Source organism: Rhagoletis zephyria, unplaced genomic scaffold, assembly GCF_001687245.7.
Source record: "Rhagoletis zephyria isolate East Lansing unplaced genomic scaffold, Rhagoletis_zephyria_1.1 Rzeph_scaffold_00029, whole genome shotgun sequence".
Lineage (NCBI taxonomy): Eukaryota > Metazoa > Arthropoda > Insecta > Diptera > Tephritidae > Rhagoletis > Rhagoletis zephyria.
In genome coordinates this window covers 396,166-410,696 of record NW_016157113.1, presented here as the reverse complement: position 1 = coordinate 410,696, position 14,531 = coordinate 396,166, and the positions used below count along the sequence as shown (strand labels likewise).

The 14,531-nt window shown below is 34.7% G+C and overlaps 1 protein-coding gene across 1 annotated transcript in view; it reads left to right on the top strand.

The window, feature by feature from the left end:
• The window catches only part of egl (Egl_like_exo domain-containing protein), a 46,517-nt gene that overhangs the window by 25,745 nt on the left and 6,241 nt on the right, over positions 1-14,531 (top strand). The window lies entirely within an intron of this gene.

Genomic DNA, 14,531 nt, shown 5'->3' with positions numbered 1-14,531 from the left:
CGCCATGTAAAAAAAAACATCTTCCCTTTGCTTCTGTAGGAACAAACTGTCCTCTTCATTCCTTATTTTAAACCACAAACAACTTCAATTTATCATCTTGAAATGCTTCGTGAATAATTATATCGTGCTCACCTTGAATGCCATAATTTTTTTTACAAATTTTATATATGTATGTATGTAAGTATTTCTTGTAAAAGAATTTTTAACTTTCTAACGCACGAATTTTGGCGCTGTACTGGAATTCTAGCACGCTGAGAAATAGTATCAAATGATTTCCCATACAAAGTTTTCTAGAATGTTGGCTAATTTTAAGGACGAGTACACTCCTATTTTATTTAATAAAGTCGCCTGAAATACAGACTGTTTCGCGAATTTTGGGGACCAATTTTTTTTTGTTTTCCATACATGTTTGGACCACGTTAATGTACATACCAAAGCACGTACAGATATGTATGTATTATGTGGCACGACTTTTACGGTTTTATGGTTTTCTATTTAAATTCATGATTATGCTCTTCGCCACATTCTGAATTATATTCGCAAATATTGCAAAGTGCCTAAGTGTTTGTTTTGGGTAATAAATATCTGTATTTATGTGCACCTAAATATTTACTACGAGCAATGGAAGTGGCATTTAAATCATTTTGAATATTCAATAAAGTATAAACATAAAAAGAAATGTTTGATCTTTGCCTTCGGAGGTGAATAAAAATCCATATTATTGAAAGTGATATATATTTGCGTAGGTTTATTGGAGTTACTTGCGAGCGAGTGTGTATGTACATTTAAAAAAAGTTATGTTAAATTTAAGAACTCAATTCAACAATATTGTACGAAGTGGCACGCCCGTCACGCTAGCTAACCCACTTCTCCAAAAACTGATAAAAATTACTCAGCAATTAGGTGCTACTTAGGTGTTATTTAGGGTCTTCAAAATTAATTTAAGTGACGTCACATTTTTGCGAATATTTCGGAAACCGCGTGCGCATCGAAATTAATTTTGGTGGCATAAATAGTCAGCTCGCATAGTCTATGTATACTCGGACTGTTATAATCTCCAATAAAATCTACGCTTCATTGAAATAGCCTACACTAAAGCTGTAACGTTGAGCGCTGTGGTTATAACTGTTACCCCGCCAATGGCGTGACCAGTCAGCAATCCCTCAAATTCTCCGCAGTCTCATCTGCTCGATGAAAGTTCATAAAAATCATAGCTGAGCGAAATATTCATCTTGTTTCTGTCGGCTACTCCGTTTGTCGAATGTACGAGGAAACCCTGGTGGCATTGAAAATACACTTTTGTCCAGATCTCTGCCACCAGCAATTTCCGTCTCGCTTCCCTCCGCATCATATGAAGATCGATTTATTTTATGTCTATAAGTAGCCTTATGGTTTGATTATGCATACTTCGCATAAACTTTAAACTGTAATTTCGTATGTACTTTGCATGTATTTTGTATGTATTCGATTACACATAAATTAGCAGAACTTTTAAAAACTTAGGGATCTGTTAAGTTTAGATTTTTCTTCCCATTTTCTTAAGTTAAATTTTGATTGCACTGGTACAAATGGTTGTGCGAAGTTATGCGAAGTATGCATAATCAGACCTTTAATGTGGTGCGCGCGGACAAAGACATTACGTGGCGTTAGTCAGTGTATCCAGAGCAGTACCAGGTGTTGCAGAGAAAGCTCCCGTACAGCACACGGCGTTCCTTCTCTGTAGTTAAGTACGCAGATGTCCGATACCAATGAGCCTAATGCCAACTTTAGTAATAAAGATGATTTGCTATGTAAGGTAGTGCAAACTACGTTTCTTGCATCTTTCACAAAAATAATCTAGATCATCCCCGTGGAAATTAATCTTGATTAAAAGGTGGCTATTATTGGTGCTGTGTTTTTTCTAATTTTTTATTTTTATTTTTGTTTTATCAAATTTTGATTTAGCCATAACGTGGATAGGACACGTTATAAGTGGCCTTCGGCCGCACTTAAAAAAAAATAACCGTCATCAGTCCCACTCCAACTACGCAGTCCACAATCTAGGATCTAGGTAGAATTAGTTTAGCCTAGGAAAAACTATCCAGTCGGAAAAGTAGTAATGCATTACATGCGTGATAAAAAATATAATGTATTTCTTATGAGTTCTCGATTATATTACTGCTAACTATGTAATCAGCATTCTAATGTATTAAAAAAGTTAAAAAAAATTTAATTTTAAAATACATTCATTTCTCGATACTAATATAATAATAGATTGGCGCTTACACATATGTTAGTGCTTGGCCGAGCTTCTCCTCCAAATTGTGGCGTGCGCCTTGATGTTGTCACACAAAGGGGAGGGACCTACAGTTTTACGCCGACTCCGAGCGGCGATTGTATTTTTATGAGAAGCTGTTTTTCATCGCAGAAATACATTCGGAGGTTTGCCATTGCCTGCCAAGGGGCGACCGCTGTTAAGAAAAAACCTTTTTTCTATATTTTTGCGATGTTGCTTTGACCAGGGATGGAGCCCAGGCACTGCGGAGTGTAAGCGCGCACTGCTTATCGCTACACCACAGCGGCCGCCAAGGTAATGCAAAATTACTAGTAATACTAGGTAATGCAAAATTGACCTCACTTTTCTTAGGACATCGCCCTGGGGGAAAAAATGCATTTTCGAATGTGAAAAGGGTTGTTTTACTGACATTTTTATTCGAATGCTATACATTATATTTTCCCACTGGGTAGTTTGTTCAAATATCGGGTTTAGTCGGTAACATATACAATGTAGAATACAAGAGTCCATAATGTTTCTAATCTAAACATGCTTTTCGAATCAGAATTGTAATTGGTCAAAATTAACGAAAATACTTTATGATTATCGCATTACCGTTAGGCACAGTTATATAATTCATTATTCCACACATGTGACAGCCATAACATTGCCATACCTGCATTTCAATCAACTCCGCGAACACAAAGCAAATGCACAGTGTGATTCTTATAGGTCCCCTGCAAAAAATGTGTCTAATCCAAGATGACTCCGGAATCAGACGCAAAGGAACATGCGACTAATACCACTTACGATCTCTTTATAAGAAATGAGCTGCTCCCTTTTGTTCGAGTATGTCCTATGTTGCTATTTTAATTACACTGTTGTTGTGAAGCACTTAAGCAATCTGGAAATCTTTAAGCTTTTCGTACGGTATTCACGATAGGATAGATTGGCGGCTATCAATTAGTTGAGTTTCGATACTAGCTCGGAGCCATCGGTAGGGGTATTGTGGATAATAAGGGATGTGAAAAAGGACGGGAATACTAACGGCACACTGGAACTCCCATAACGATATCTGTGGTAAGTTTAAAAATGAGAAAGTGGTAGAATTATTTTAACACTTCCTATCCGAATATTCACCTCTCCAAAGAATACGTTTCAGATTTCTGGAAAATGCTCAAATTCAAACCGCAACTGGCACTTTTAGTATTTATAAATAGTACCGGTAAAGAGTACTAAAGTAGTGAAAGTAGCTTAAATGTATGCTTATTTTTTTTTAAAGCACATATTTTTAAATGCATTTATTATTTTGAATTCCAGCTGGAAACTCGTTTCTTTAGTTTAGATTTTTTTCTGCTAGGACATAATGTGCACAATTTCGTATTTGTATGGCGAGCCATAAATGCACTCTCCAACGTTTGCTATTAAATCGCCGACATTAGCATAATTTGAAGCGATCGGCACACTAAAGGCCCATCAAATAACTACGAGTATTTATGTATGCAGTTCGATGCTTCCCAGTTTACATTGCATACATATATACATACATATTAGGTGCCACAGCAAACCAATCGAAAGCTATGCGCAAGCGCATATCGTAGGCAATTCAGCATAATTTATTTATAATTCTATTAATCACAGCTCATTTGCATGACAAGAACGTAGTCGAGTATCGTCCAATATGAATGCAATTGAATTAATTTACACATATTTACTCATTTGCTCGTACACTGCTGGATAAGCGGGAGTACGCGCAGTGGGCGGTAGTTCATTGTACGCTGGTAAGTCTATAACTTTGTAAGCCCATCATGCAACGTCTACAAAAATTCTGTTATATAAGCATCAGTGCAAGTGGCGGCGGCTGTCATGTCACATTATGGCATGGTGCACCATCAGTGTTGCCAGAACTTTTTGGGCCGACCGGCTAAATTGGCCAAAAAAAAGCGGCTCAAATGTTTCAACTAAAATTCACATTTTTTATTTAAATAGATCACAAGTAGAAATACTACATAGTAAATTCAGAGACAGAGACTGGTAAATTCATTACAAATTATTCTTGTTTAACAAAAGAAACTGTTGTTATACGTAGCTAAGCTTCACATCAGAAGTCATGTTCGTATTACTTAAATAAAAAACGGATTAATTATAAACTTATGGAATAAAACTTCAGACTTAAATTTAAGATATTCGTAACACAAATTTTATGCAGAAAATCCACGCTACATCCTTCTTTGGAAAAAATACTGTGCCCAAATATAAAGTGTAATGCGACATTTTAACAAGTTTTGGCTATTTTTCCTTAGTTTATTTAATATTTAATTTTTTCGTATGAAAATATTTCTAATTACTTAACAAACACCATATAAATACAAACTGCAAACTTTGTGCAAAAATTATGAAAATTCTGTAAAATTTCACCAAAATTTGTAACTTTTTAATCAGCATCTTTAGAAAAAATTGTGGTATGTAGTTTTATAGTCTATTAAATTTTAGTATAATATGGTGCAAATTTTAAGTAGCTAGGACTTACCGTTGATTTTTGGCATTTTTTTTGTATGACGGCGTTACGCATTTTTTCCATGCGAAGTATGTTCGACAATTTTTTATATGGAAAATAAAGCGGAGCGCCCTCAACAATAAAATTGCCAAAAATAAACAGTATGTGCTGATTACCTTAAATTTGTACTTTCTTAAGCTAAAATTTAAAATTTTTAAAGATGGTGATTAAAAAGTTAAAAATTTTGTTGAACATTTGCAGAATTCTCCTAATTTTTGCACAAAGTATGAAATTTGGATTCAAATGGTGTTTTTTAAGCAATCAGCTACACTTTGATAAAAGAAACATAATAAGCGTTAAATAAACTAAAGAAAAATAGAATAAAAATCATTGAAATCGGCCGAGTATTTTAGGACTTTTCGGACTATAATTTTCTATCAATATTATAGAACACAGTCCGGCATCAAAATTTTCTCCGAGATAAGGCTAGCCATTTCAAATAGGTTTTGGGTCGCTAAACTTGTAAAAATGAAAACTTATGTATGTGAATTTTAAGAAAATAAGGCCTATAGCAAAATCGGTTAAAAACGGCAAAGCGGCTGCCGGCTAAAGCAAATTTCATCTGGCTGTTTGCTATCGCAACCGGCTATATCTAGCCGGAAAATGACTAAACTGGCAACACTGTGCACCATATGAAGCTGGTGATGGCTGAGGCGAACATTGGAGGTATGTATGTGGAGAACGGCAGCACAATAGTTAACGCTGCCGCGAAATTTACGCTGGGAGCCATGCTTTACTTTGAGTATGACCTGATTTATGTCGGGGCGCAACAGCGCTGGTGTGTACTATATGCATATGTACTTTGTTTAGCTGAGTCGTTGGACAGTTGGTTGGTTGTTTTAAAGCTTGGCTTGTATTCGTTGTTTTGTCTTGCAGCGTCAACATTTGTGACAGCATTCACTTCATCATTCCAATGCGCCACATAACAATGTAGCATTGAGTTCCTCTTTTTTATGATCAAACTTAATCGTCTGTATGCATGTTGTTGTCTGTAAATCGGTATCGTATGTTCGGGCACGCCGTGAATCTCTTCCGCGTCTACTTATGTACATAGGTACATACATATGTAAAATATATCGCATTTGTGCATAATGCCAGTGAACTGCTCGCCCGACTTATGCAATTTAGTTAAAAATAATTTTTATTGTTTCATAAATAATAGAGATTGCTCACTTTTGATGGTAGCAGACAAGCAAGTGCTACACGTACATGCTGAGCTTCTTATGGAGTGTGGTTTTTGAACGACGATTGCCCACTTTTTCAAAATTATAACTGTCAGCAGTAACGTGAGTACTGAGCCTAGAATGCGTTGCCTGTTTGCTTGATAACTGGGTATCTTTTGACTTGTCTTCGCTCACCTACAGAAACATTCGCTTTGCGCTTTGCGTATCAAAATGCAGCACAAACGGTGGGGTTCAAGTCATCGGCCTCGAAATATTTAAAAAATTGTTCCTGAGTAAATGCAAAGTTAAAGAGCTGTTCTTATCGTATTTTCAAGCATTTGATTCAAAATGGCATTCAAAAAGTCTAGGATAGTGAGTCGCTGGTTCTTTCCAATTAGGACGGAGCTCAATTAGACCTCCAAAAGGCTTATCCTTCTTTAAATAGCACAAATGGCGGGGTCACTCTATTTTCGAATTGTGCTGAGCTCACTAAAATTCTAATCGTCAGGCATGTTTTCGACCATCCTTATTTTGAAGAGCTAAAGCATTCAGCAGGCCACCAGCTGCAGCAAAGTCGGGTGCTAGTGCTCTGTTCGAGTTAATTTTGTTCGGTAGTGCTCCCTCCAAAAGTTAGTGTGCTCTGGACTTCGACCACTACATAAATAGGTCGCCGTGTTTGTTTTGCTTGTGTTTCATTTCGGTCTTGAAACCTTATATAAGTCACTTAAGTTTCTAATCAAATTACCGCATTCTTTTTTATGTCGACCAGCAGTTCAAGCTCCACGACTCTATTTAAGCTGGTCTTTTTTTTTTTAAAGGCGGCATTTTTCCCCAGCAGTTGTTCTATCGTGCTCGCTGAAATGCAATAATTTGTAGAGAAAAATGTGGTTCTATTGCTCGCGTGTCTCGATGGGCTGAAGAATGCACTCAGGGAGCACCAGCGCAAGTCATGAGGCGAAGTTTAACACACTGAGAGCGTCACTTCCATCTTTAACAATATTACAGATTAATTTTCTTGTTTCTCGATCTAAGGGCAGCCATTTAGACTGATGAATGAATCATCACACCAGCCAAATCGATCCGATTAGGCTTAGTCTATCAACAGACATGTAGTTTTGCAGTCATGTCCAAATAAAAGCCCAAAGCACTGTGAAAATCCTCATAGCCACACAATTCGTATGAGCAATTGCAATTTGAAGTCTTGAAGTTGGATGCTGAAGACAGAACAAAAGAAAGGGGACACAAAAGGGAAAGAGTAAATGAGAATGAGAAGCTTAGCACTATATGTAATTGCGTTGGTTGGCAGTTGGCCGGTAGGACCAAATATCCCTTAGTTGCATTGAAACTGCCAAGCCCAGTTCTAATTTCGCAACGGGTGCAGCATTCGTAAATGTGCTTATAAGGTGGTTTTCGGATGCTCATACTTCCCTTCCATCGAATCATGGGCGCAATTACGAGGCGGTCAAAACTCATATATGTAAATAAAGATAACTAATCTAATGAAATTTTAATGCAGATGGGTAGAAAATACTTCAATCAAAAGGTATCACAGAACTTTTCCGAAGAAATTCCCTCGATCGCTCCCCAACTTTCTGAAGCCGAGCCGCTTTTTAACCGACTTCCCAAAAAGGAGGAGGTTATCAGTTCGTCGGAATATTTTTTTTTTTTTTTATGTATGTTACCGCATAACTTTGGACCACGTCAACCGATTTCGATAATTCTTTTTGCATCGGAAAGGTAGTATCTCGGTGGTCCCATACTATTCTGGTTTAGATTCGATCATTGGATCATGAAATATATGTATATACATATATATATATATATATATTTATTAAGCCGTTTTTTTTTGCTAAAAATTACTTGTCTTTTAAGGTGATATCAGCAAACATATTTTTGTTTGGAAACTGAACTTTGAACTAATAGTTCTCACTTATTTTTTATGAAAATGGACTAAAATTTAGTGTATATCAATTATAGAATCTTCTATTAACGATAGCAATGGTGCTTTTTAAATCTATACTTTAATTTTGATCAGTAACTGTTACTTTCAAAAACGATATTTTGAAAAAAAAAATCTAAAATCAAAGATCTTACTTTGGAAAAAACGATTGCTACCTATTTCCAGTACTCATTCTAGTTAAGACTTAGTCTGTGCATTACAAAAATATAATTTTTTTGCGCTAGTAAGCGCTAGTCTTCAATCCGTGATGTATTTTATAACGGAATGTGTGTTGAAGAGAGCCTATTTAAAAGCTTTTATTTACTTCCACTTGTGTAAAAAAACGGAATTCTGCTAACGGTCAATAACCAATAATATTTCGATCCTTATGTAGTGGAATGTGCAAAAATATGAGACATTTAAAATATTGTTAAATGACACTTACAAATTATATTCAGATATCTACTCCTGGTATTACATATATGCCAACCAACAACAGCTCACAATATACATATTAGTTCATGGCTGCGAAATTATAAAATATTTTACCCTTCCCATTGAAGTCCTCTCCGAGGATGCTTTAGAAACAAGACGTAAAGAGTTTAGGAAATGCCGCTTGGAAAACACCCAAAAATTTTCACGAAAAACATGCAACAAAGACATGTTTACCTTTCGATACAACTTTCTCTGTGGAACGGAAATTATAAAGCAAAAAAAAAAGACGCCTGTAGTAATATACGAAGAGGAAAATTCAACAGATAAAAATTCAGTTTTATCAGAAATTTGCATTTTTTTGAATTTTAATTTTTAGCGATTTTTTGTCTGACGAATTAGAATAAGTTTGTTTTAATTGAATATATGTACGCCTAAACGTATGTTTTTGTTAGATATCGGATAAATAAAATGTGTACATATATATTTTACACTGTTTTTTATATTCAAATGGCTCATTTGGACTAAAATAACCACATTTAAAATTTTGAGGTTATGCTACTATAGGCGTTGAATTAGGTCGATTGGGTCTATTTTTATTTCAGTAGTAGGTATCCATTACACGCGCCTATATTTCAATTTTTATTATTATATCTCAAATATGGTTAAGGTTGGAGATATTTTTATTTTATTTATCCGTTGACGGATTTGGTCAATTTTTTGAGTATTTCTTAATAATTCCATAAGTATTAAATATGTCAAATTTCAATGCTTTACGATGGCCCGTTCTTTTTTTGGCCGCAATATATATGGGATCTTTACACTGTGCGACATCCTAATAAAAGAAATAAGTTCCAAAATTTTCAGGCCAAAATTTCAGTTAATTGCGTCTGTATGGCCTTTTAAATTTTATAGCTAATAATTTTTTAAGTGGAAAATAAAACTCGATAATAACTATTGTTTCTGAACGAAAAAAAATAAAAATTCGAAATTAATGATTAAATGCTAATTTAAATTATTTTACTGATAATGATTAGCGCATCTGTAAAAAATTTTGTTTTTAATTTTCTATGTAACGAATCCTCTTTATACATACAGTGACGAGCAAAACTGTAACATGGTTTAACACTTTTTGTTTCAGCCACCGCTATATTTCCAAGTTCTAACGACTTTCATAATTTTGCTGTATATTCTTGTTGGTACATCCCTACTCCCTCTCTCATAATGATTTGAAGTCAATACAACAACAATAAAAAAACCAGTAGACAAAAATGTAAATTAAGGCAGATGTTACAGTTTTGCACTCATATATTTTTAAGAGTTTTTTAACAAATTGCACGAAAAAAAAGAACTACTAACACAATGTTCAGTACTCTTTTGCTTGTTTCAGTTCCTGGATGCGATTTGGCATATCTTATTTGTATCTCTGTAAAAATTCTGGAGGTATATCCTTAGTTTGCTTTTACAGCTCTTGTACTCGATTTTACGGACTTAGGTACTTAGTAAGCTGTGCTTTTAATTGATTTCGCAGATTCTCGATGAGATTCATGTCGGCGGTTGGTGGAGGTCATTTCAAATTAGCAAATTTTTGCTTTTGTATCCAGTCTTTGCGAACATATGCAGTATGTTTTGGGTGATTTTTCAGCAGAAACTCTCATTTTTCGACTACATCTTGCAAATTTTGTTGAAATATGAACAGATACTGTTCCTTACGCATAATGCGTACTAACGGACCAACAAAATTTTTGAAATACAACCCCAAACAATTAAGATCCTACCACTGTGATTCACAGTTTGCAGCACATGATGCGCTTAGGCTTAATTTGGGTCTTTGATCCAATACCATGCCCGACCATCTGATTGAAAGCGATTAATTTAGTCTTGTCAGACCAAATAACCTTCAATTGAAATTTAAAAATATGTTTTTTATTGCATTCCGAACGGCCTAACATATCCCAATAGGCAACGGTTCGGTTTTCGTGCGATGCAGCGAAATGCTGCCACACTCGCACATGTATTATGATCAAATTTGCTTTTTTCTTCTTTATGATGCCTTCGCGCTCAATTTGGCAATTCTTCGCCTCGCTGTCTATTGATTTGCATTAAAGTTTAATACCTTAAGCGCTTCCGTAATAGTGGCTGCATCGCTACTTGCTTCTAAGTTCACAAGATATTGTACCGTAATATTTTTTAAAATACTTCCTTTGTCCTTGGGAACATTTCAGGCTATATTTTTTCTAAGTCTTAACACTTTTAAGTAGCAAATTCCAAAATTTTTTGCCACTTTTCGTGCGGTTCCGCCTTTCCGCAGCAAATCTATTATTTACATTTATGGTTCCTGATTAACTATGTATTTACTGGAGATCACTTCTTCAATAAATTACAATATAGAAAAAAGTCATCTGACTTCCAACTAAGTAAAAGATAACTGTCAAATGCAAAACTGAGAGTGAGTGCAAAATGCCTTAATTTACATTTTTGTCTGCTGGTTTTTTTATTGTTGTTGTATTGACTTCAAATCATTATGAGAGAGGGAGTAGGGATGTACCAACAAGAATATGCAGCAAAAGTATGAAGGTCGTTAGAACTTGGAAATATAGCGGTGGCTGAAACAAAAAGCTTTAAACCATGTTACAGTTTTGCTCGTCACTGTATATGTAACGAAGTAATTTTTCCGGATTTTTTAGAAAAGTTTAATTTTTTTACTGTGTATCCTTATGAATTTTAATTGCTGTGAGAACGCATCGATATCAGCACCGCTGACTTTTAGTTAGTCTGCAGCCAACAGGAAAGCAAAAGAGTCGGTTAGTAATAATCTAATAACTATGTAAGGTAGTCATTATGATAACAGTCATGCGATCAAAAAACTAATCAGCCAACGAGTTAACGAGTCAACAAACCAAAAAGCGCGCAAAGAAAACAATAAAAATTCAACCAACTTTTGCCACTGGCTGCTGCTGTTGTTGTCATAACTGAACGCTAGAAGCGGTGAAAACATAAATGCACATTTTGTTCCATGTATATACATACTGACATACATGCTTACGTACATACATATGTATGTACTTGCGCGAGTAATTATGATAGTTAGCATATAGGCAAATGGGCATATCTCATAAACATCAGCAGGCGCCTCATTTCACTTTACATCAGTTTTCCTATAAAGTTATTGTTTTCATTATCGTTCGTCAGCAACTTTTCTTTTCGCATGCTTACGTATGTATGTATGTATGTATGTAGGTATTTTTTGCCCTGAATTACACTTTCCTAGCTGATTATTTTAGACGGTTTGTCGGCTTAACTTGCCACATTCACTTTAACTTTTCCATTTCAACCTATAAAGTTTCATCATTTATGTACAGCAGTACATAACTTACATATATACGTATGTATGTATGTACTCTCAACTTAACATCTGTCTAAGGGTACAATAAAGTTTTTCCTGTTATTGTTTCAAATTTAGGCTTTGTTTTGTTGTTTGTTTTTTTTTTTGTAAAATTAAGCACAGATTTTCCTCAACTCAACTATTTATTGTCTGCCAGCGATTCTTGTTGTTTTACCATTGGTTTGGTGCTTTTTAGTTCCTACTCGTATTATTTCCTTTTCTATGTCTCGTTTTTTGCTCCCAATGCAGCAACAGTCAATAGGGCTATTCGCGATCCGGTGCAAATGGCCTAGCATCATTGCATTGCAAATTTGTATTGCAAATTATTTGCAATACACAAACAAAATACACGCATTTGCATTTGTCATGGCTTGACAAATTTGCAATACCTAAAATCCATAGCATAAAAATGCTATGCATTGCATTCATAAACAAAACCAAAGCTGATGCACAAAAATTGTTTTGCAAAAGCTTTACCATGACAGTTTAATAAAGGTCGCTCACAATCCATGGCGTATTTCTGCAATTGCATAAATTTGTCAGCTCTTATGCACCGAATCGCGAATAGCCCTAATCTTTTTGTTTTCAATGCAATATGGTTATTTGCTATCGGCGAAAATCTGTTGCAGCCCCATTTACGTATTTGCTACTGTTGCTGAATTGTTTATGTATGTTGTTTCTTCATTTTTTATTGTGGCAACATTTAGCAATCACACTATGAGATTGAAAATGGAATTGGAAAACGCCCGCCAAATACTTACAAGTACTTACTCGCACTTCCATTTTCTTCGATTGTAAAGTGGAGCGTGTCTTGAGTTTATGCCGGCAGCACGCCACTCCCATACCGCATATGTAAATACATATGTATGTGCGTACATACATAAGTACTAGGGTGGTCCTTACAGTATCAGCCACAAGAATTGCAACAAATTTTTAGTGGTCGCTGCCAGGGTTTGAAAAAATTAAAATTACAAAGAAAAAATATCGCGAAAATTCGACAAATTTTTTTAATTGAAATCTGATAAATTTGACATATGCATTATTCAAACTTATTAATATAAATCAGGGACAAAAAAAGATATTATTTTAAAGTTTTCAAAGAAAAATATTAAAAGCTATATTTTTTGATGACCATTTAAAACTTTTGACCGATAGATATCTATAAACAAAAATAAAAAAATGTAATTAATAATTATATTTTGATCTTTATTAGTCGCACCGAAAATACATAGTCATGTGTATATACTCATATGTCGAGTTGTATATTTTAATCAAAAATAAAACTAATTTTTCCAGCATTATTATTATTTTTAATTATGTTATGAGTTTTATTTTTTGGATCCCAAAAAGGAATCTTTTTTTTATTTTTTTTTATCAAAAACTGATTGTCTTTTGGAGTTTTATTTATTTTTTCATAAAAAAGTTATTGTTTTTTAATATTTATTTATTTATTTATTTAAAAATAAAACTTCCAAAAAATCCTTTTTCTGGTCAAAAAATAAAACTCATAAGATAATAATTATTTTTGATCAAAAAATAACAATTCACAAATTAATCATTATTTGAGTGGAAAAATATTACATTTAGGGACCACCCTAATAACTACGTAATATATAATATATAAACCACTCTTTTTTATGATTACAAAGGAAGTGAATAGCTGAGCGCCAAGTAAAGTGGAGTAGAAGTGGAAGTAGATTGCTGGTAAAGTGTCTTTTAAGTCGTGGCTCAACATGGACTCTTTGTTGTGCTATTTGATAAGTATTTAAATATGGCATAGTTATTTGTAATCTGTGATTTCGTGGGTTTTGCAAAGTAATCAGACTTCGCATTTCAACGCCCTACAGTTTTTTTAATAATCACGTTCAGTATGTTTGCGACTAGTAAGCTCAGACTCCTGGATCCAATACACGCTACTTTGGGCTTGGTAAGCAACTGAAAAGCACTACATATCTCATATCATGCCCATTCTTTTATATGACTTGGAAACGTGGGCGATGACGAACAAAGATGTGAAGGTTTTATGTACTTTTGAGAGAACAAGATCTACATATCTAGCCCTAACCGCCAAAATAACGTAAGCGACATTTTTTTCAAAATTTTCTTTTTGATGCAGAAATGTATCTAGATGCTCTAGGAATATTTCTGTATCAAAAAGAAAATTTTGAAAAAAATGTCGCTTACGTTATTTTGGCGGTTAGGGCTCGATATGTTCCTGTTTGCGTGGTACCAAAGAAGGTGTACTTAATGACGAACTGTGCGAGCTTTTTAACGATATAGACATAGTTAAGCGCTGTCTTGAGCATGTTGTATGCATAGATGACGAGGCTTCAGTGAAAGAATACTTCGACTCGACACCAATGGCTGCATCCGGAGTGAGAACCTGGCGCAAATTAGCTCTGGGGAGAGTCAAGTGGAGAAGTTTTTTGGTGTCGGCCCAAATCGATAAACCGTCGCAGTGCCTGATAGGAAGAAGAAGAGAACTTTGTGTATACATGGGAAGCCCAACTAAAAAAAAATCTTACTAACGTGTTTTCTCTCTTTAGTTTTTTGTTTGTAATCATTATATAAATAGGCAATCATGTTTCCTTTACACCCCTTTTACGGCTAAACTATACTTCTAAGGTATAAACAGTTATATATCATTAGAAAGGTATTTTGATGCTGATGTGCAGGCAATTTTTAAAATTTCAAATCAGTTTAAAATAGAGCGAAAAAATCAATTCAAAAGTCACACCAATACCAATGCACACATGTACATGGTTGGGGCGGAAATGCCCCCTAAATGTATGCTTTAATAT